The 20,531-nt window shown below is 45.5% G+C and overlaps 1 long non-coding RNA gene across 2 annotated transcripts in view; it reads left to right on the top strand.

Annotated features, from left to right (window-relative positions):
- Positions 1-3,574: 3,574 nt before the first annotated feature.
- The window catches only part of LOC311588785, a 73,015-nt gene continuing 56,058 nt past the window's right edge, over positions 3,575-20,531 (top strand). Inside the window, exons 1-3 of one of the 2 annotated variants that reach the window (XR_014776336.1) lie at positions 3,575-3,963; positions 6,763-6,823; positions 10,495-10,650. This is a non-coding gene — a long non-coding RNA (uncharacterized lncRNA). The remainder of the gene's footprint in view (positions 3,964-6,762; positions 6,824-10,494; positions 10,651-20,531) is intronic. The other variant, XR_014776337.1, reaches the window with a different exon arrangement.

Consider the following 20,531-nt stretch of genomic DNA (forward strand, 5'->3'; position numbering starts at 1 on the left):
TGATTCTCAAATAGCATATCAAAAACATAACATATCGTGTGCGTGTGTGCATGTGTGCATATATGTTTGGGGTGTTGGGATCAAATTCAGGGCCTCCCTCAGTTAGGCACATACTCTGCCACTAAGCTACATCCCTAGCCTAAGATGCCACCCACACTTGCTTCTGAGCCAGCTTTTCTTTGATTTCCCCCCTCCTCTATGGCTGCTTATTCCTTTATTTCATAAGCTTGAAAATTTGGAATTTTCTATTATTCGTTTCTCTTTATAACCTACATATTCAAACACATTTCCATTAAATATCTCATATTTCTCCTTCCCTCACCCCCATTCAAGAACAGTCTCTATCACTTCAGACAACGCTGGCCTCTTTGCTTCTAGACTCTTCTTTAATATCACTATATCCTACCATCAAATTCCTCTAAAACACCATGCCCCATCCCACGTTCCAAATCTGTATTATCTTCTCATGGCTTGGCATAGCATTTCCCAATATGTGCTATGCAGCACTTTAGTTCCGTGGGAAATGAATAGGTGTAAAGTAAAAAACAGGTTCTGGGATCAAACACTAAGGTTGAAAGAGTGATGAGTCACTGCTCCCCTGAGGGGTGATTCATAGCTTTGATACGTTAATGTGCCTCATTACTCGGCCTTCCCCAGGCCCTGTGTTTTCACAGAGGCCTTTTCGCTAGAGAATTTTGTTGGCATAGGTCCTCATGAAAAACATTTGGGAAATACTGGTCCACCAATTCAGTCCATGCTCCCTCTGATGTGTCAACTTGACTGGGCCATGGAATGCGTTAAGTATTTGGTCGGTCATTATTTAAAGTGTATTTCTAGGTGATGTTAGCATTGACATTGGTAGACTTAGTAAGGCATATCCTTCTGTCTAAACCAAACAAACAGACTAACAGGCAACCTTACCTGCCTGGCTACTTTTGGACTAGTTTTTATTGTTTGTTTTTGTCTTTGTTCTCTCCCCCTACAGATATTTTTTATTTACTATTGCTGAGTGTGCTTTTGTGCAGGGGTGTGTGCTGCAGCATGCATGTGGAGGTTTGAGGTCAACTTTGTGGACAGGTTCTCTCCTTCCACCTTTATACAGATTCTGTCGTCATGGCGAGCACTTTACCTGCTGGGCCGTCTCCCTGGCTCTCACCTTGCAGACCTTGAGCCTGGGTGATGGGGCAAGCTAATTCCTACATGTGTGAGAACATATATACACGGTTTCTGAATTATGAGGATTAGGCTTGTGATTGTTTGGCCTTAAGATGGGTTTATCAGGGGCTGGAGAGATGGCTCAGTGGCTAAGAGCACTGTCTGCTCCTCCAGAGGTCCTCAGTTCCATTCTCAGCAACCACATGGTAGCTCACAACCATCTATAATGTGATCTGATGCCCTCTTCTGGCCTGCAGGTGTACATGTAGACACAGCACTCATACATAAAAATAAATAAATAAATAAATAAATAAATAATGGGTGTATCAGGATGTAATTCCCATTGTGCTCTGTGGAAGGAAACTGGAAACGAGCTGTTGCAAGAATGAGTCTCTGGCTGGGCTGTAGCTCATGGGTAGGGAGGGCCCTTGAGTGAGAGGCCTGAGCTAGATCCACAGCACTGGGGCAGGGGTGGAGGTGAGTGTTTCCTAGCCTTCTAATCTCTCAATACTTCCCCCGCCCGAGACACCCCCAGCCCGCTCACCCCTTGTTTCAAGGTCCAAGTGAAGTCCAATGGCTGCAGCTTGGAGTCTTTTGTAGGCCACTTAAGGTCTTGAAGGCATTGCTGCACCAGGGTGTGTAAACCAGAATGCCAGGGAGTGGAGCCCTGGCGCTGATAGTCTGCTAAGTTCTCTGGGTGTTTTCAGTGCATAAAAATAGTTTAGAACCAGCCCAGGTTGTCCTGATGCTTGGGACCCACCCTCATTGTTTGCATCAGTAGACTTAGGGTGGGGCCCAAGAATTTGCATTTCTAGCAAGTTCTCAGGTGATGCTGGTCTTGGGGTGTCACCTTGAGAAGCACCTTATCCAGAAGGATAAGGACTGAGGAACAGAACCCAGGTCCCTGATGTAGACTCCTTAGACTGAGGAAAACCTGATAGAATGCACATTAAAGGATTAGCTGAGAGCATTAATTTGTATGATAGCTACCAATTGGTCACCCAAACTCCAAATTTAGGGCCCAGATGTGTTTTGTAGGGCCACACAATGTTTCCTTTTCTTTCTTTCTTTCTTTCTTTCTTTCTTTCTTTCTTTCTTCCTTCCTTCCTTTCTTTTTTTTTTTTAATACATTATATGTATTCATGCATGCAGAGGATTGAACTCAAGTTGTCAGGCTTGGTGGCCGATACTTTACCCACTGAATCAGTACCACACAGTGGTTTCTATTAAAATTTAGCTAATCTTTTTAAAACCAGAGATTCAGCCAGATGTGGTGGCACATGCCTTTAATCCCAGCACTAGGGAGGCAGAGGCAGGTAGATCTCTGTGAGTTCGAGGCCAGTCTGGTCCTCAAAGTGAGTCCAGGACAGACAAGGCTACACAGAGAAACCCTGTCTCAAAAAACCAAAAAACCAAACAACAACAGAGATTTATACATAGGTCTGGAAATGTAGCTCAGTTGGCAGAGTGCCTGCTTACCATGCTAAAAACCCTAGCTTTTATCCCTGGTCCCACAAAATGGTTGTAGCTGTACACTCCAGTACTATCAGCCCTAGGAAGGTAAAGGCAGGAAGTTCAGGAGTTCAAAGCCATCCATGGCTATAAAGCAAGCTGGAAGCCACCCTAGCCTACAAGAGCCAGTGTCTCAATAAACAAACAAACAAACAAAACTTAAAAAAAAAGCATATGTCCCAGTAAAGCTTCCAAATGAAGGTAGTCACATCAGTTTATGCAGAGAAAACTATCTAAGAAACTAGTAAAATAGTGGAAAGTGAAAGGAAAAAAGTATTGGCTTAGACCTCCAAGACCAAGTTCTCAGCACAAAGGAGATTTATTTGCCCCAAAGGGATAGAGGGCAGGGAGTAAGAAACAAAGATAGGAGGTACGAGTGCTGGGAGAAGGTGGATGGACCCTGACTCCCGTGGCTTGTCCTTTCATCCCCGTAGAAATACAGTGGCATATGCTTGCACGCGCACGCGTGCACACACACTCTCTAATTCATAATAAATATATCAACTATGTACATTAGTATATAATAAATTTATTAAATATATAGTTGCATATATATGTGACAAAAACTTCAAAAAGAGGAGAACCCTCTGTCTAGTATTTCTCCTTGAGAACATTGCTTGTCATATGCTCAACAGCTGACTAACACATAGAAGGCCTTAATGAGCCAGTGCTACTGTGTTATTACCCTGTATTTCCAGAGCATCTCCTGATGCTGCTCTTCTTCCCTGGCCTGGGTTATGTGGGCTCTGATCTGTCATCTGGTGTGTCGACGGTAGCTTTGTCCCAGCACCCACCATACTGCCTTCCATCTCCCCTCTGTCTCTCCGTGCCTTTAGACCTTATGTGCTTTTTCAGGGTTCATGGATTACTTTTTTCTTTCTAGTCTTCAGTCTAGGATCTGGCTGAGTAAATGCTGATTGAGTAGAACTGAAATTGAATGATATAATTATAAGATACATTCAATTACAGTAAAGTTTTTCTTTTAACTCTTTTATTTTGCAGTAATTACAGACTCCCAGGATGTTGCAAAATCTAAACAACACACACGTTCTGATTTGATCCCTGCGACGATAGTCCTGAGAAGCAAGTGTTATCGTCAGTCTCATTTTCATATTTAAATGAGTACCTGAGAATTTCTTTCCCATTGGAAATACTGAGGTGGTGTCTGCCATTTTCCATCCAGCAGCGGATTGATTGTTGTTTCTGTGGTGCTGGGGGCGGAACCCAGGGCCTTTTGTGCTAAACAAGGATTCTACTACTGAGCTACACACAGCTCCAGCCCCTAACAAGCAGCTGGTAGGTCTTTGCTTTCCTTTATTACTTCTGCCATGTTTTCTCTTTGACAACAGAGTCTAAATCTTATACTAATATATATCAAACATCCAGTAACTATTGATTTAAATTGAATTTCTACTTCACTATCTTATGATTGATACATATATAATGGCAAGATGGCTCAACAGGAAAACATACTTGCTGTGCAAGCTTGGTGACCTGAGTTCAATTTCCCACGTACAGGTGTAAAGAGAGAGCTGACTTTACAAAGCTGTCCTTTGACCCTCATACATGTATCCCTTTTCCCAACTAACAATAATTACTAAATATGTTTAAACGTTGTCAATCAGCTGGGCATGGTGGCGCACACCTTTAATCCCAGCACTTGGGAGGCAAAGGCAGGTGGATCGCTGTGAGTTCAAGGCCAGCCTGGTCTACAAAGTAAGTCTAGGAGAGCCAGGGCTGTTACACAAAGAGACCTTGTTTTGAAAAACCAAAACCAAACAAACAAGTAAAAGTTGTCAATCCCAGCACTCGGGAGGCAGGGGCAGGCAGATTTCTGTGAGTTCAAGGCCTGCCTGGTCTACAAATCCAGTCCAGGACAGCCAAGACTGCACAAAAAAACCTCCATCTCAAAAAACAAAACAAAACAAAAAAGTTGTCTATGGGTGCTGGAGAGATGGCTCTGCAATTGAGAGTGTTAGCAACTCTTTCAGAGGACCAGGGTTTGGTTCCCAGCACCCACATGGCAGCTCACAACTGTCTGTAACTCCAGTCCAGAGGATCTAACACCTTTGCACAGACACATATGAAAACAAAACATCAATGCACATAAAAAACAAATAAATAAATCTTAAAAGAAAAGAATTGTCTATGAGTGGGGCATGGGGTGTGCTCAGTGGCAGAATGCTTGCTCTGTATTCTGTCCTAAACAGAACCCCAGGAGTTGCCTAAGCTTCAGATCTACTGTACCCCCTGACTTGTGACCACATTTACCCTTATTCTTTAATCAAAACACATTTGGGGGCAGGGCAGGGAAGAGGGAAAGAGGCAGAGAGAGACAAAAATCTTTGGGAAAAGATGAGTGAAAGCCCTGTATAGCCGGACCCTGCCTGAGAGAAGTCTTCCTTTGTGCTACCATCAAGGGAAGGCAGGCTGTCCTGTGCGGAGCAGTTTTGCTCTTGGTGAGGCAGGCAAGGCAGAATGGAGGGGGCTGAGAGTCAAGAAGAGGAAGAACCAGAAGGGCCAAGTGATTGAAACAGAACTAGAAATATGAGAAATGGAGAGGAAGGAAAAGCCGAGCACTGCTGGGTTGACAGGAGAGACTGCCGAGCCACCTGCAGGGAGGCCAGCACACTGTTTCTTCATCTTAGCCTAGCGGCTGCCGGCACATTTTATTAGTGGCTTAATCATTTTTCTTTTTTTGTTTTTGTTTTTTTGAGACAGGGTCTGTCTGTGTAGACTTGGCTGTCCTGGACTGACTTTGTAGACCAGGCTGGCCTCGAACTCACAGTGATCCGCCTGCCCCTGCCTCCCGAGTGCTGGGATTAAAGGCGTGCGCCACCACCGCCCAGCTAGCTGGCATAATTTTAAGCTTATGATTTTATTTCTTGAGCTACTGGTAACTGAACTCAGGGCACCTCGTGTATGCTAGTTATGTGCTCAACCACTCACTGAGTTACATCCCTAGCTCAAGTGCCATTATTTAAAATTCTTCACTCTGTGGGGCTGGGGAGATGGCTCGGTGGTTAAGAGCATCGGTACTCTCCCAGAGGACCTGAGTTCAACTCCCAGCATCCACATGGAGGCTCAGAACTGTCTGTAACTCAAATCCCAGGCTCTTGTCCGGCCTCTTCCAGCACTGCACACATGTGGTTTATAGACACACATGCAGACAAAACACCAATACACATAAAATAAAATAATAAAATAAATAAAATAAAGTCTTCCCTATGAATGTGTCTTTACTTTACAAGTAATCCACATTCCTTTTAGAGAATTGTTAAATATAGAGAAACAAAACAAAAAATATTTCTAATTACTCGATAGCCTACGATCCAGATTTAGTTGCCATTAATCTCCTGGTAAAATTTATTTATAGTCTCACCTTTCTCACACATATACACACATTAATAAAGTGTATAGGGAGGGACAGGAAGGAGAGGGAGTGATATAATTTGGTTTTTTGTTTGTTTGTTTTTTGGTTTTTTTGGTTTTTCAAGACAGAGTTTCTCTGTGTAGCATTGGCTGTCCTGGACTCACTTTGTAGACCAGGCTAGCCTCGAACATAATTGGTAGTTAGATATAAAATTGTAGAAGTTGTGTGTGTGTGTGTGTGTGTGTGTGTGTGTGTGTGTGTGTGTGTGTGTGCGCACGCGGGGAGTCTTGTAGCCCTCGCTTTCCTGGAACTTGCTCTGTAGACCAGGCTGGCCTCAAACTCACAGAGATCCACCTACTTCTGCCTCCTAAGTGATGGGATTAAAGGTGTGCGCCACCACTGCCTGGCCTAGAAATAAAATTGAAAGGAAGAAACCAGTAATAGCCATTAGTTCTGCTCTGAGTGTCTTACCTTGGCACAGAGGGCAGGGCAGAGCCTGCAGTCTTACACCACGCCCAGTTGCCAAGCTGGCAATAGTGACTCCCACATGCTAATTTGTGTGCCTTTAATAACTTTACTTTGTCCACTTCCAAGCATATCTGTGTTATGCTGTGTTCCTCATTTGAACATGTAGACCATTCTGTGCTTACTGACTCAGGGGGAAAATGTCAGAGAAAAAAACCGAAACAAAACAAAACATGGATTTTTTTTCCCCCCTCCAGATTTGGTTTCCAAAATCTTGAAGCCCTCAGGGAAACATCAAGACGTGGACATGGGAGCTAGGTACGGTAGCCCACAGCTGCTACTCCAGCACCTGAGAGGCTGAATGAGGTGGGAGGATTGATGGGGGTTTAAAGCCACCTGTGGGCGTTACAGTGTGAGAACCTGTCTCAAACAAACAAACAGTCTGGGAAGGTGGAAAGGCTTAGTGGGTAAAGGTGCCAGGCCTGAAACCTAAGTCTGCTCCCCAGACCTACATGATGGGAAGAATTGACTCCTGAAGGTTATAAGCTGACCTCTGCACACACGGTGGTGCAGTTTCATCACACACACACACACACACACACACACACACACACACACACACACACACGCGCACAGATGGAATAAAGACAGCGATGTAGACAATAGGATCAGAGCAAGGACCTTGAAGTGAGGGAAAGGGATTCTCTCTCAGACCAGCAAAGAGCCCACTGTTTGGGGCAGGAGATGAGTGAGATGGCGGGGAGAAGACATGGAGATGTTATGATGAAAGTAGAGACATAGCCAGTCGCAGGCAGCAGGAACCTCTGCTTGGTTTTCAGGTCAGTCTTATATGCCACAAAGGACAAGGCTAACAGAGCTAGGATTTCCTGTGTGGCCTAGTTTTTACCTCTCCGGAGGTGGTGGGACTTGGGAGAATGGGGCTGATAAATGAGTCTCATGCAGTAGTTTTTTTTTTTTCACAGCACCAGCCAATTTATACCCTGAGCGTTAAGAGGAGGAACGTGAGTAAAGTGTACAGTTACGAGGGCAAGCCACCCATGGCAAAAACATGTTTTTCCCCCATAGAATCATATAAACAAACAACAATAGCCAGTTATAATAATGAGTAATCTGAAGTAAACTCACTCCTATCTGCTACACCTAGGAGGAGCACAGAGACACATTCCAAAACAATTCCGTGTTTTGAAGAAACTAAGGTTACAAGACTCTCGTCTTGTTTTCTCACAAGCTCTCAGAATTCTCCTCAGCCGGCTCCACTCCTGGACCGTGTTCCAACAGCCCAGGAAGGGTGCTGCGCCGCAAGGGGTCAAGCAGTCCTGGAGGCGAGGCCCATGTCGGCGGTGATTAGAGAAGACTGATGCTTGCCCGTGAGCCAGATAAAATGATTATAACTTCAACTGAGCATTGCAGGGGGCAGACTACAACAGGGATCAGAATGTACCCCTTCCAGCGTCTGTGGTTTCCCATAAATACCAGAACGTAGAGGTGCTTCTTACCCAGGTGCCATGTTTGCTCTCCTGTTTGGATACAGGCTACAAAGGGACTTGCGCTACTGCTTTATTTTCGAGTCAAATATGATTACACCCAAGCTGTGCGGGATAGTTAACAGCAGTGCCCACATAAAGCACTTAGCCTGTGTCTGTATAGCAGGGCACCACAGTGTGTTTGTTGACTCTGAGTATGATGTTGTTGAGCCTTTGACTCAATCTCACGTCTTGCCTGATGTCCGAGGCCTGGAGTAGCCCTCTCTGCCTCAGAGGCCCTCATGATACAGTCCCTGCTGACACAGACATACATACTCTTGGTCCCATTTCAGCATTACCGAATCACACTCCGTCAGATCATCCCCAGAGGTGGTAGAGTGTGAGAACCACCGTTCCACACCATTTTGATATTCTTATTTACACCCTCAGTCTCTCAGACTCAAACACAGTCAAGCTCCCTGTAAATACTTGACCTTTGACTGGCTGCAGCTCAGGGGCATGTGCATGTTACAAGCTGCTTCTCTCCTCGGGAGCCAGGTAGCTTCTGTTTCCCTCGTGAGGACTCCAACTGTATTTGGCTTCAATCAGGCTCCAGTTTCTGAAAGGAAGCTGGGAGATGGGAGAAAGACCCTTTAGTAAGTAAATGTGGAAAAGGGGAATTCATTATAGGCCAACATGATCTTAAAGCTTTATAGACTAAATCTCCGGGAGCTTGTGAGCCTCGTGTGGCCTGCCTGGCACATCTCCTAGGGAAATGTGTGGCCAAAGCCTCTCCCCTGTTTCTGGGTCAGGAAGTGATAGGACACAGATGGAATTTACAATGAGGCAGAGCCAGTGGCCCCACCAAGGCTGCTCAGAAAAGGCCCTTTTCACTGGCTTCATTCAGTCATAATGAGCACTCCCCAGCCTCTGGAAGGAGTGCTGCTGGCTGGCCCCTTTTCTTTTTCCTCGACTGCTTTCACTTTTTCATGGAGGACTGCCCCTTAAGGTCCACTGGGATTGGTATGAGCCTTGATTTGGCAGGAGACAGGGAGAAGGAAGTACATGATGGCCTACAAAATTGAATTACTCCGCCTCCCTGGCCCCTTGCCTCAAAGAATAGACCTTTGTGCTCTGAAAGGCAGGGAAGTCCCAGTTTCTCAGGCTAAAAGAGCCAAAACAAAGCAAGCTTTCTGCAGCCGTCTCTTTTCCTTGAGATGCTTAGTGGGGAGCAGTGAAGAGGCAGAACAGCAGCGGCCTGGTCTTTATTAGGGGTGGAAATTGCTGGGAAGGCAGGCTTTGAAACAAATGTATCCGATACATTCCTTCAGAAGAACAAGACTATTGACCCGACTTAAAAATCCAACTTCTAGAACTATGGGAAAAATCACCACACATTAAAAAAGAAAAGAAATACCTCCCAAGAAAAAACAAAAACAAACAAACAAACAAAAACCCACCACCAAGCCCCAGCTTTTGGCTGTAGCCAGTGACCCACTTTCATGAAATATGTGGCATCAGAGCTGCATTACCAAAGAGGGCTTGGCCCTTCGGAATCCGTGGAGATGGTGTTTTGATAATAGACACAGTATAAGTCATTCATTTCTGTTTTCTCTATTTTTTCATTATTAAACAGCAAACCATAGTTAGAGGCTTTTCTCAGTAATTTCTTACTGTTAGGTTGTGATTTTCTACACAATACCTGTACAAGATAGGCCTACCAACACTCTGGGGAGGGGAGGGGCTCAGGAGGGCCCCTCCTTCCCTGAGGATCTACAGGCAGTTAACGATTGCTGGGGGAGTGAGAGGTTTTCTTCACTGGCATAACCACTGGTAAAATGCCTATGCTTCTATAACAATCCCTTATCCATACTGCTGTAAGCAAGCCTGGTTAATTAAACACACTGGGTTTCTGCTCCGCCCCCATGGAAGTAGAGGCGGGGCTGTAAGCTTTGGACTACGGGGACTACGATGAAGAGGAAGGGGATCAATGGAAGGGGACAAGAGTTGATCATGGGAGGTGACTATGATCAAAACACATTATGTACATGTATGAAGCTGTCATAATGGAACCCATTGTTATGTATAGCTACTGTATGTTACTGAAAGCCAGAGAAGGGCAAGATGTCTTAGTGGGTAAAGGAGCTGCCCAGCCTGACTGCCCGAGTGTGACCCCTGGGTTCCACCTGGTGGAAGGAGAGAACTTAATCCTACCAGTTGTCCTCTGACCTGACATACACTTTGGCGTGACTCCCACCCCTGGCCAAGCATTCAATCTAGGCAAACATATTAAAAAGAATAGTTTCTCAGTGCTATCAAAGTTGCCAGTTTCTGCATAGCAACAGATAAAAACCTATAAACAGGACATTTCTACTAAGGAAAGATGGGTTTACTGGAGTTTGACTTTTTAAAAAGGTTACTTAATCATCATCATCATCATCATCATCATTATTTTAATATTAAAGTTATCGATAATGATATTTCTCTTTTTGTTTCCCTAAAAAGAAATCCAATGTTTCCCTCAGAAGCCAAGCATTCTGAATGGACCAAATGTTGAATTTTGTGACTGAATTCAGGCATGGTCACCTCAGGAAATAGCCCACTCATTCATTAATAGAAAGCACAAGCTGAGGAGAGCCCGCCCACTTTCTGCTTAGACAGGTAAGCTGCTCTTGATCAGTATTATCTGTTCCTCAGTTCATTTCTTTCTCTTTCTCTTTCTTTTTTTTGTTTTTAGTTTGTTTGTTTTGTTTTGTTTTGTTTTTCCAGACAGGGTTTCTCTGTGTATCCCTGGCTGTCCTGGAACTCTCTTTGTAGACCAGGCTGACCTTGAGAACTCACAGAGATCCACCTGCCTCTGCCTCCTGAGTGTTGAGATTAAAGGCATGACCTCATCTGACATCCATGGACACTGCACAGACATATGTGCAGGCAAAACACCAATACATAAAATACATTTAAATCTTTTAAAAATAAGCATCATTTTGAGACTAAGAGGTGGGACCTTTAAGAAGTGATTAGGTAATGAGTGCTCTGCCCTTCTGAGTGCACCTCTCTGACAGGAGGAGTATGCTCAACTTCCTGCGCCCTCCCTCTTTCCCTCCATTGCCATGCAGTGTCTTCTGCGAAGTTCCAGCCCCAGCAGCTCTTTTCCAGCCTAGAACCATGAGGCAAATGGGCTCCTATTGTTTGTAAGTTACTCAGTCTGTGGCATTGTGTCAACAGCTTAAAACAGACTAAGACAAAGATCTCTTCTGATGAAGATCGCTCATTACTCACCAGCTATAGGGCTTGGGGTGTTCTGCAACCGATTCAACACCCCAAACATTACCCTACCCCAATTGCACTCTCCTCCCACACTGGCTTCCTTGCAGATGCCTCCAACATAGTGGGTATCCCCTCCAGGTCCTTAGCAGTTGCCGTCACATTCACCACCCTGACATTCAGAGGGCTTATGTATGCCTAGCCTCTAAATCAGTGGTTCTCAACTTGTGAGTTGCGCCCTCCTTGGGGAGGGGGGTCTAATGACCCTTTCACAGGGAACACATATCAGATATTCTGCATATTAGATATTTACACTACAATTTATAATAGTAGCAAATTTACAGTTATGAAAATAATTTTATGGTTTTTGTTTTGTTTTGTTTTGTTTTGTTTTTCGAGATAGGGTTTTTCTTGTAGTCTTGGCTGTACTGGACTCGCTTTGTAGTCAATGCTGGCCTCGAACTCACAGAGATCTGCTTGCCTCTGCCTCCTCCTTAATGCTGGGATTAAGTGAGTGCGCCACTACACCCAGCTTAATTTTATGGTTTTATGAAAAATAATTATGAAGAATGAAAAATATATAAATAATTATGATTTTATGAATCATTTTATTTTATTTTAATTTTTTTTTGTTTTTTGAGACAAGGTTTCTCTGTGTAGCCTTGGCTGTCCTGGACTCGCTTTGTAGACCAGGCTGGCCTCGAACTCACAGAGATCCACCTGCCTCTGCCTCCCAAGTACTGGGATAGTGGTTTTATGAATGAATAAATGAGTGAAAATATATATGATAAATTTGATGATCAGAACATAAGGGAGCATGGGGGACAGACATCTAACCCGGGTGTAAAAAGTAAGTGACCACAAAGGGTAGAAAGATGCTCAAGTCCAGGACATTCCCTGGTCCTGGGGCCTCAGAGAAGGAGAGCAACATTTGTTTCATTTGGTTTTTCAAGACAAGGTTTCTATGTGTAGCCCTGGATGTCCTGGAACTCACTTTGTAGACAAAGCTGGCTTTCAGAAATCAGCCTTGCTCTGCTTCTCAGGGGCTGGGATTAAAGTTACTCACCACCACTGCCCCACGGCAGGAATTTATCTTACCGTAGACCTTCAGGCAGAGAGCTTGTCCTTTTCCCATAGCTGGGGACCTGTGGCTCCCCCACCTCCAACTCTGGTCCTTCCAGTTCTCAGGGCAGACCCGATTGCTGTGGAGATCAGCACCGAGTCATCTCTTTTCTGGGCAGCATTGCAGGTGGCCTGGCCCTGTGCCTGGCCTGATAACCAGCCCCCAGTTTCTTTCCCAGTGTCTGAGGCTTGGCCTTGGCAAGTTTTATGCTCCTTGGGACTCCAGCTGACCATGCAGGTTAGAGGCATTGCCGGAAGGGTTGCTGGACTTCCAGCAACAGAGTACAGCTCTGCTTGATGCACTGGAAAACAACCCATGGCATTATTATGCTAGCAACAGTAGAGCATTGCAGTTCTCAGCTCACTCCTGAGAGCAGAGAGTTGACACACAATGTCCAATTTACTGCAGGCAGCCTGGTGTGGTGGCACATGCCTTTAATCCCAGCACTTGGTGGCAGAGGCAGGTGGATTGCTGTGAGTTCGAGGCCAGCCTGGTCTACAAAGTGAGTCTAGGACAGCCAAGACTACACAGAGAAACCCTGTCTCAAAAACAAAACAAAACAAAACAAAACAAAAAAACAGTTTACTGCAGGGTAGGTAACAGTGACATGTGGCTGCTGCTTCTCACCTTTAGCCCTCCCCTTCCCTCAAATCCCCAAGTACCTTTGACTTTAGGAAATATTTCAGAGCACAGGCAGATGAAACTATGGTCTGAAAGCCAAATTCACCCTGTGGTCTGTTCTGAGTTTTTGTTTTCTTTCTTTCTTTCTTTCTTTCTTTTTCTTTTTTTCTTTTCTTTTTTTTTTTTTTTTTTTTTTTGGTTTTCAAGACAAGATTTCTTTGTGTATCCCTGGCTGTCCTAGACTCGCTTTGACTCACAGCCATCCGCCAGCCTCTGCCTCCCAAGGGCTGGGATTACAGGCATGCACCACCATGCCCAGCCTGTTCTGAGTTTTTGTTTGTTCGTTTCTGGTTTTGTTTTTGAAACAAAGGTGTCACTTTATAGCCTGGATTGTCCTGGACATGGCTCTATAGACCCATATGAGCCTCAAACTCACAGAAATCTGCACCTCCCCCCACCCTGAATGCTTAGATGGTAGGCTTGTAACCACCAAGCCCCACTGTGTTTCTATTGAGATATTAACTGGTTGTTAAAGCCTCAGACCTTGGCACCTGGTACCACACCTAAGCAAAGATAGGCTGTCTATTTGATTAGCTTTTATAGGATCGTCTCTTCCCAGAAAAACCAGGAAGCAGTTAATTCAACGCCATTGTCTTTATGGAACTGGAATATGTGGTAGCCAGCTTTTCATTTTTTTGTGACAAAGTACCTTAGAAAACCAACTTCTAATAAAGGATGAACTTTATCTTAGCTCACGGTTTCAGGAGATTTAGTCCTTGTTGCTTATCCACGTTGTCTTGGGTTTTTAGTGAGGGCGACTATCATGGGTAAAGCACATGGGAGAGGGAAACTTTTCACCTCACAGCAGCCAGGAGGCAGATGAGAGAGAGAGTGATATGAAGAGGCCAGGTACCCAATATCTCCTTCAAAGGCATGATTCCAACGACCCCTAGCAAGTTTCACCTCTAAAAGCTTCCACCACCTCCTGATAACATCATAGACTGAGCTTCAAGCCTTCCGCACATGGCCTCTGAGGGATACTTAGGAGTCTGCCCCTAAGCTAATTACTGTGGCCAGTGGTGGGATACTCTTATGGGGGTGTGTGTCTCTGCGACCACAAAGGCTTGCAAAGAAAAGAGTCACATGAAGCAAGAAGGAAGTCCAGTTCAACACAACTCAGTAGCTGGTGCCTATTCAAACTTGTAGAGTCCGACAATGGGCAGTTTATTTTGGGCATATTTAAGCGCAGTACAACTTTGGAAAAAGTGGATGTCCTGATGATAATTAACTCAGTCCTGTGTGTACAACAGAGCTCAAGACATGTTTACATTAAAACTCTTTACAAAGTACACATGACCTCATCCATAAAGATGGGTTCTGTTGACTCAGAAACAATGGTCAAGATAAGGGTCTAGGGAGAATGAGATAAACATAAAAGTCTGTGGGAGTCAGGAGTGGCTCTAAGAAGACACACAAGTTACCCAGGCTGTTGTCAAGTACATATTACACTTCCCATGAGGATGGGTTCTATTGATTGAGAAACAGTGCTCAAGATAAAGGAGGAAGAGTCTGGGATAAACGTAATAGTGTGGGGGATTCTAGTGTGGCCTGGCCCTACAGATAGCACAGATTACCAGGCTGTTAACTACATCCATTCCCAGCTTTCTGGGCAGAAAATAGGTGTACATCTCCTCTGTTGGGGAGACAGCCCTGTGTGTTTAACATCCCTGGTTTCTCTAGTGCTTTTCCTGGAGCACAGGACCTTGTGCCCTGTACACACTGATACCTTGTGCTGACAAGATGCACTCATGAAGTTAGAAGTTTGATAAACCCACACAAATTACTTAATTGAAAGAAGAAGGAAATATTAGGAAACCCAGAACAGGACAAGGCAGGAGTGGGAGCTAAGAGGGGAGACAACGAATGCTCATTTGATTGGGCATTATGCTTTCTGCTGATTTTTAAAAATAAAATTACACTCAGTCCTGGCAACTATTATATTTACCCATCTCCACTGGGGAAGAGTCCATTCATTTCAACATGTTGGTTGTGATGGAAGGAAATCTCTCAGCTTGGCACTGCTGTAATTAGCTTAATGATCTTAGAGAAATAATTTGCTTTTCTTTTTAAAAATCTTTATAACAAAAAGGGCTTTTTGGGGTAGCATTAGTCCCACCTGTTTCTTAAAACAGACTCAATGAGTAGATGTTAGTATTTTCTTATATCTAATGACTGTAGTACTGTGAACTAGCACATAACAAGTGTCCAGAAAACACTTACATGAATAAGTAAACATTAAATTAGAGGTTAACTGTGCCTTGGGGTTTTTAATCTCAATTCCTTCCATTAGCTGAATGCCATTGCCCTAGTTTCCAGGATTTTCTCTGAAAGCCCAGGCTACTTTGTAGAGCAATGTACGTTAGGAAGGTGTCCTAGGGACCACAGTCAAATAGAGCAGAGAGGGACACCATTTCCAAGGTCATCTGAAGTGTGGGACGCAAAAGAGAAAAGAATGGTGAGGCTGATAGGGTATGGAGGGGTGAGGTGAAGGGATATGGAGGGGTGAGGTGAAGGGATATGGAGGGGTGAGGCGATGGGGGTGAGGTGATGGGATATGGAGGGGTGAGGTGATGGGATATGGAGGGGTGAGGTGATGAGATATGGAGGGGTGAGGTGATGAGATATGGAGGGGTGAGGTGATGAGATATGGAGGGGTGAGGTGATGAGATATGGAGGGGTGAGGTGATGGGATATGGAGGGGTGAGGTGATGGGATATGGAGGGGTGAGGTGATGGGCTATGGAGGGGTGAGGTGAAGGGGAAATATTCTGTAGAGGCTGTTTCAGTACTCACTGTTACACAGGAGCTACTCCAAAAGTCAGTGGTGTAACATAACAGCAATTTATTGTTTTATGTAGCTCTTCGGTTTGACTAGGAGATTATATGAGTATGGCCTGGGGCTTCTCGTGAGGCTGGTCAGTCAGGACAGGAGGACGAATCCCTCTCCCTGTGGTTTCTCATCCCTACTGTCTTGTTTGTGCTTCTTTCACAGCAATTGGGTTTCCAAGGGAAGCCTTCCGAGGGGTCAGGCACCAGTGGATAAGCAATTTTCTAGGCTGTGACTGCTTTACATTTGGTCATGTTTCGTTGGCTAAAGTAAAATCTTATGGCCACCCTAAGTCAGGGTGGGAGGACATGATGTACAAGGATGCAAAGACCAACACTAGTGTCTATGCGGAGCCACCGATGGATGTTTACAATCCTGGTTTCAAACACACAGAAGGAGTAGGATAAGGCTGGACACGATGAATGAGTTCCAGGGGATCTGACACCCTCTTCTGGGCTCCACAGGCACTAGGCAAGCAAATAGTAGAGAGATATACTTGCAGGCAGAACACCTGTACTTATAAAGTACAAACAGTAAAAATAAAGCATGCAAACAACACAGACAGGTTAAAAACTTTTGGGGGTTTTGCCACCCAGAGAGCACATCTATTATATTAGTGTTTATCAGCAATTCCTCAAGTGAGTTTGTGCACAAATTCAAGAAACAGGATGCTGCTATGCTTGGACCTAAAAACCTCTTGGCTGTGAGTGTGCAAATTTGTTCAGGCCCACTCTGATAGATATTAGGGTTGTTTCCAATGTTTAAAATTCCAATGAACTTTTTGCTGTTCTTATTTCAAATTATACCCTTGAAATTCTCTCTCTCTCTCTCTCTCTCTCTCTCTCTCTCTCTCTCTCTCTCTCTCTCTCTCTCTCTCTCGTGTGCGCGCGCACCCTGAGCTATGTCAACCTTGCTGAATATTATCAACTGTGTTGGGTTCTTACAGCCTTAGCTGTTTTGTTCATACACTTTGTTTTGCACCTTTAATAGGAATCCATAAATTGTCTTCAAGCAATAGATGAAAGACTTCTAAAGACTCTTTCCAACCCATTCCCTGAGTTCTCTTTCTACTGTTTTTATGTGTATGTGCATCTGTGCATAGGTTCATGCATGTGAGTTTAGGAGCCTCCACAGCCCAGAAGAGGGTGGAGTTATAGATGATTGGACCCCGCCTCATCTGAATATGGGGAATATGGAGCTTGAATTCTGTGCAGGGTCAGCAAGTGCTCTACACTGCTGAGCCATCTCTTCAGCCCTCAGCCAACTTATTAAACACAATCTGCTCTTGCTTAAGAAGTTCAAGGGGCTGGAGAGATGGCTCAGAGGTTAAGAGCACTGGCTGCTCTTCTGAAGGTCCTGAGTTCAATTCCCAGCAACCACATGGTGACTCACAACCATCTATAATGAGATCTGGTGGCCTCTTCTGGCGGGCAGGTGTAAATGCAGGCAGAGCACTGTATACATAATAATGAAGAAAATAAATCTTAAAGCCCTATGAGATGGGATTGTGAACCAGTCATATCCCTTGGATGGCTGAGTCGTATGTAACCATGGTTACCAGGTTATCACTCCCTCCTTAAAGAAATGTCATACCATTATAATTTCCAGCCCCTGTGCCCTCTGGCTGGCTTGTATGTTCAAAGGTCAAGCTTCCTCCAGAAGTTTGATACAGCTGTAGTGGGGAAATCTAACTGGAGCCATGAAGGTTTCTACCATACTTTTTGGCCCTTCTCTTACCACGGACTTTACCACACTTCTCACTCGCTCTTTGTCACGTACCTCCCTCTCTGCCCTTGGTGGGAGGGACCTTTCCCAGTGTATAGTCCAATTCCCTGCAGTAATATTGGGTCAAGATATTACATAGAGAGTAGCTGTTGAATGAATGAACAAATGAATGAGCGATCGGGTGAGTGAGAGGGAAAAAGTAGGCAGGAAGGATACGGTAGACAAATAATGCTGGGATGCTCAGTGTAGAGAAAGGGGAGTGACTCAGGGAAAGCTGGAGTAAAGTGTAAGATGAGATTTGGAGTGAGAAACCAGGATGAAAATTTCTGTGGGGCTACCTACCAACTGTGTCACCTTGAACAAGTCATGAAAGAATTTCTCTATCTAATTCTTCTTTTACACAAAAGGAACAAAAAGTGGCCTCAACAAGTATTTGCCAAGTGCTTGCTTTGGCCTGGGCTAGGGCCACAGCAAGGAACGGAGTCTTTTGTCAGCCATGGGAGTACACCCCACAGTTCAACTTCAAGGGAGAGCCTCTGCGGGAGGAGTAGTTAGCTGTAGCCTCCTGAGCCTGCCTGGAGCACTCATGCTAAGGCCACTCTCTTCTGGGGTTGTTCCCACAGTGACAAAGCTTGAAAGGACAATAGAGCACTATAGCAGGAAGCTCTTCCCACCCAGCCCCTTCCCCTCTCTCTTCCTCGTGTCTGGCCATGTGGTCTGAGGCTTTCCTCGCCACTCCTGTGCCCTCTCCCCCGTAAGTGTTTTGCCCAATATGCCTCTTGCATGTTTCTGTCTTAACGCTTTCTTCTAGAAGTCGCAACCTGACAACTGCTTATTGTTTAGAATCTGAGTGAAGGTGGGGCAACGCATGCTGTCGGTTGCTGAGAGGAGACAGTGAGACAGTGCGAAGGGCTGCTGTGGAGCATGGTCCGCAACCGTAGCCATCACCATCGTCATCGGAGCAGAAGTGACTACTGTTGATGCCACCTTATAGACGGAGTGAATGGGGTCAGTCATTGGCCCTCACCTGAGAGTTCAGCCAGGGCCATGCCTGGGCCTCGTTGCCAGCTGTATGTCATTGTGCTGCAGCTTCACGTGGCCTCAGGAGGCACAAGAGCAGTGGTTCTTAACCTGTGGGTTTGGAGCCCCACAGGGGTAGCATATCAGATTCTTACATTATGATTCGTGGCAGTAGCAAGATTACAGTTATGAAGTAGCAATGAAACGTTTTATGGTTGGAGGTCAACACAACATGAGGAACTGTGTTAAAAGGTCACGGCATTAGCAAGGTTGAGAACCACTGCTCAGAGATGTGGAGACAGTGGAAGGCAGGGTTGGGGACGGGGAGACGACGCCATCTATACAGCTATGGGAAATCCATGTAGTAATGCAGCTGCTTTGGGGGTAACCCGTCGGGGTAAGCCTGGTAAACTGGCTAGTTCACCAAACCAGACCTGGGTGAATTGTTACCTGTCCCTGGGGCTTTTGTCCTAGTTTGCTTTCTATTGCTGTGATAAACACTAGGGCCACAAGGCAACTTGGGGAAGAAAGAGTTTATTTGGCTAACATGTTCTGATCATAGTCCATCATCGAGGAAAGCTTGGGGGCAAGAACCGAGGAGGAGGTCATGGAGGAGTGCTGCTTACGGGCTGGCTTGGCTTACTTTCTTATGCATCCCAGGACAGACTGCCCAGGGATGGCACCACCCACAGTGGGTTGGGCTGGGCCATCCCCCATCAATCATCTGTCAAGATGGAGGCAATGTGACAGAGGCAATTCCTCAACTGACTTTCTCAAGTCTCTTCCCAGATGACTCGAGCTTATGTCACGTTAACAAACAAACAAAACCCCCAAAACCCCTAACCAGCACATATCCTATTTGGGGGGAACAGCCATTTAGTCATGTCTCCCTAGAAAAGGTTCATGCAATGGGGGCTTAGCAGCAGGCCAGCGTGGAGGAAAGGCTCAGTGAAGGGCACCTGTGGCTGTGGTCAGCCTGACTGTCTTAACCAGCCTTGTGCCAGGGGAGCCGGTGCGGAGCCGCATCTGTGCAGCATCAGTGCCGTTAGCTTGTTTAGGCTGGTGGCTGCCTCTGAATTCCCATGTCCTTAGCTGTCCCTTGAGGAACGAGGGGCTAATCTTTGTGGGTACTGGGAACAAGAGGAAGGTCTGAGGAAAGAGAGACAGAGATGAATTAGAGGCGTTTTCTGAATAAATATCTGCTTAGCAGCTGTTGCCCTGCTCCTTGTTGGGTACCGGTTATCAGGTGACCAGGGCACAGGTGCTGTTAAGGAGCGGAGATGTCAAAAGGGAGGATGGGGACAAATAGGTCTGTGAGTAAGTACTCAGCTCTTGTGAGGGGTGCAGATGCTTGCAGCAGTATCACTCTGGGCATCGCCATTTTTGACAGTTCTCTCCTTAGAGCAAGTCGGCAATTCTTCTTCTAGATGCTTCCATACGACACATTCATCCTTAGTCATATCTCTGTTTCCTGACAAATGGATGGTTTCACAAGCATGAAGACCTCCGGGCACACTGGTCAGGTGCACCTCTAGATGCCGGCACAATGCTTGGCACACAGTACCTCGTGTGCTCAGCTTTCCAGTGCAGCGACAGATACCCGAGACAGCAAGCTCCTCAAGAGGAGAGCTTGATTTCAGCTCATAGTTTGGAAATCTCAGTCTGTGAATGGTTGGTCTCCTTGCTTCTGAGCCTGTGGTGAGGCACATCATGGTGGCAACACACAGTGTGGAAGGGAGTCCTTCACCTCAGACACAGAAAAACCAAGAGACCAGCGTCCCACAATTCCCCGAGGCCTTGCCTCTCCCCATTACCTAAAGCTCTCTGCTAGGGCTCCCCAGTTCAAGCTTCTACCTCCTCCCAGCAATACCACGGGCCGGGAACCGGCCCTTTAACACATGGG

This window comes from Acomys minous, assembly GCF_964271855.1.
Source record: "Acomys minous genome assembly, chromosome: 17".
Classification (NCBI taxonomy): Eukaryota; Metazoa; Chordata; class Mammalia; order Rodentia; family Muridae; genus Acomys; species Acomys minous.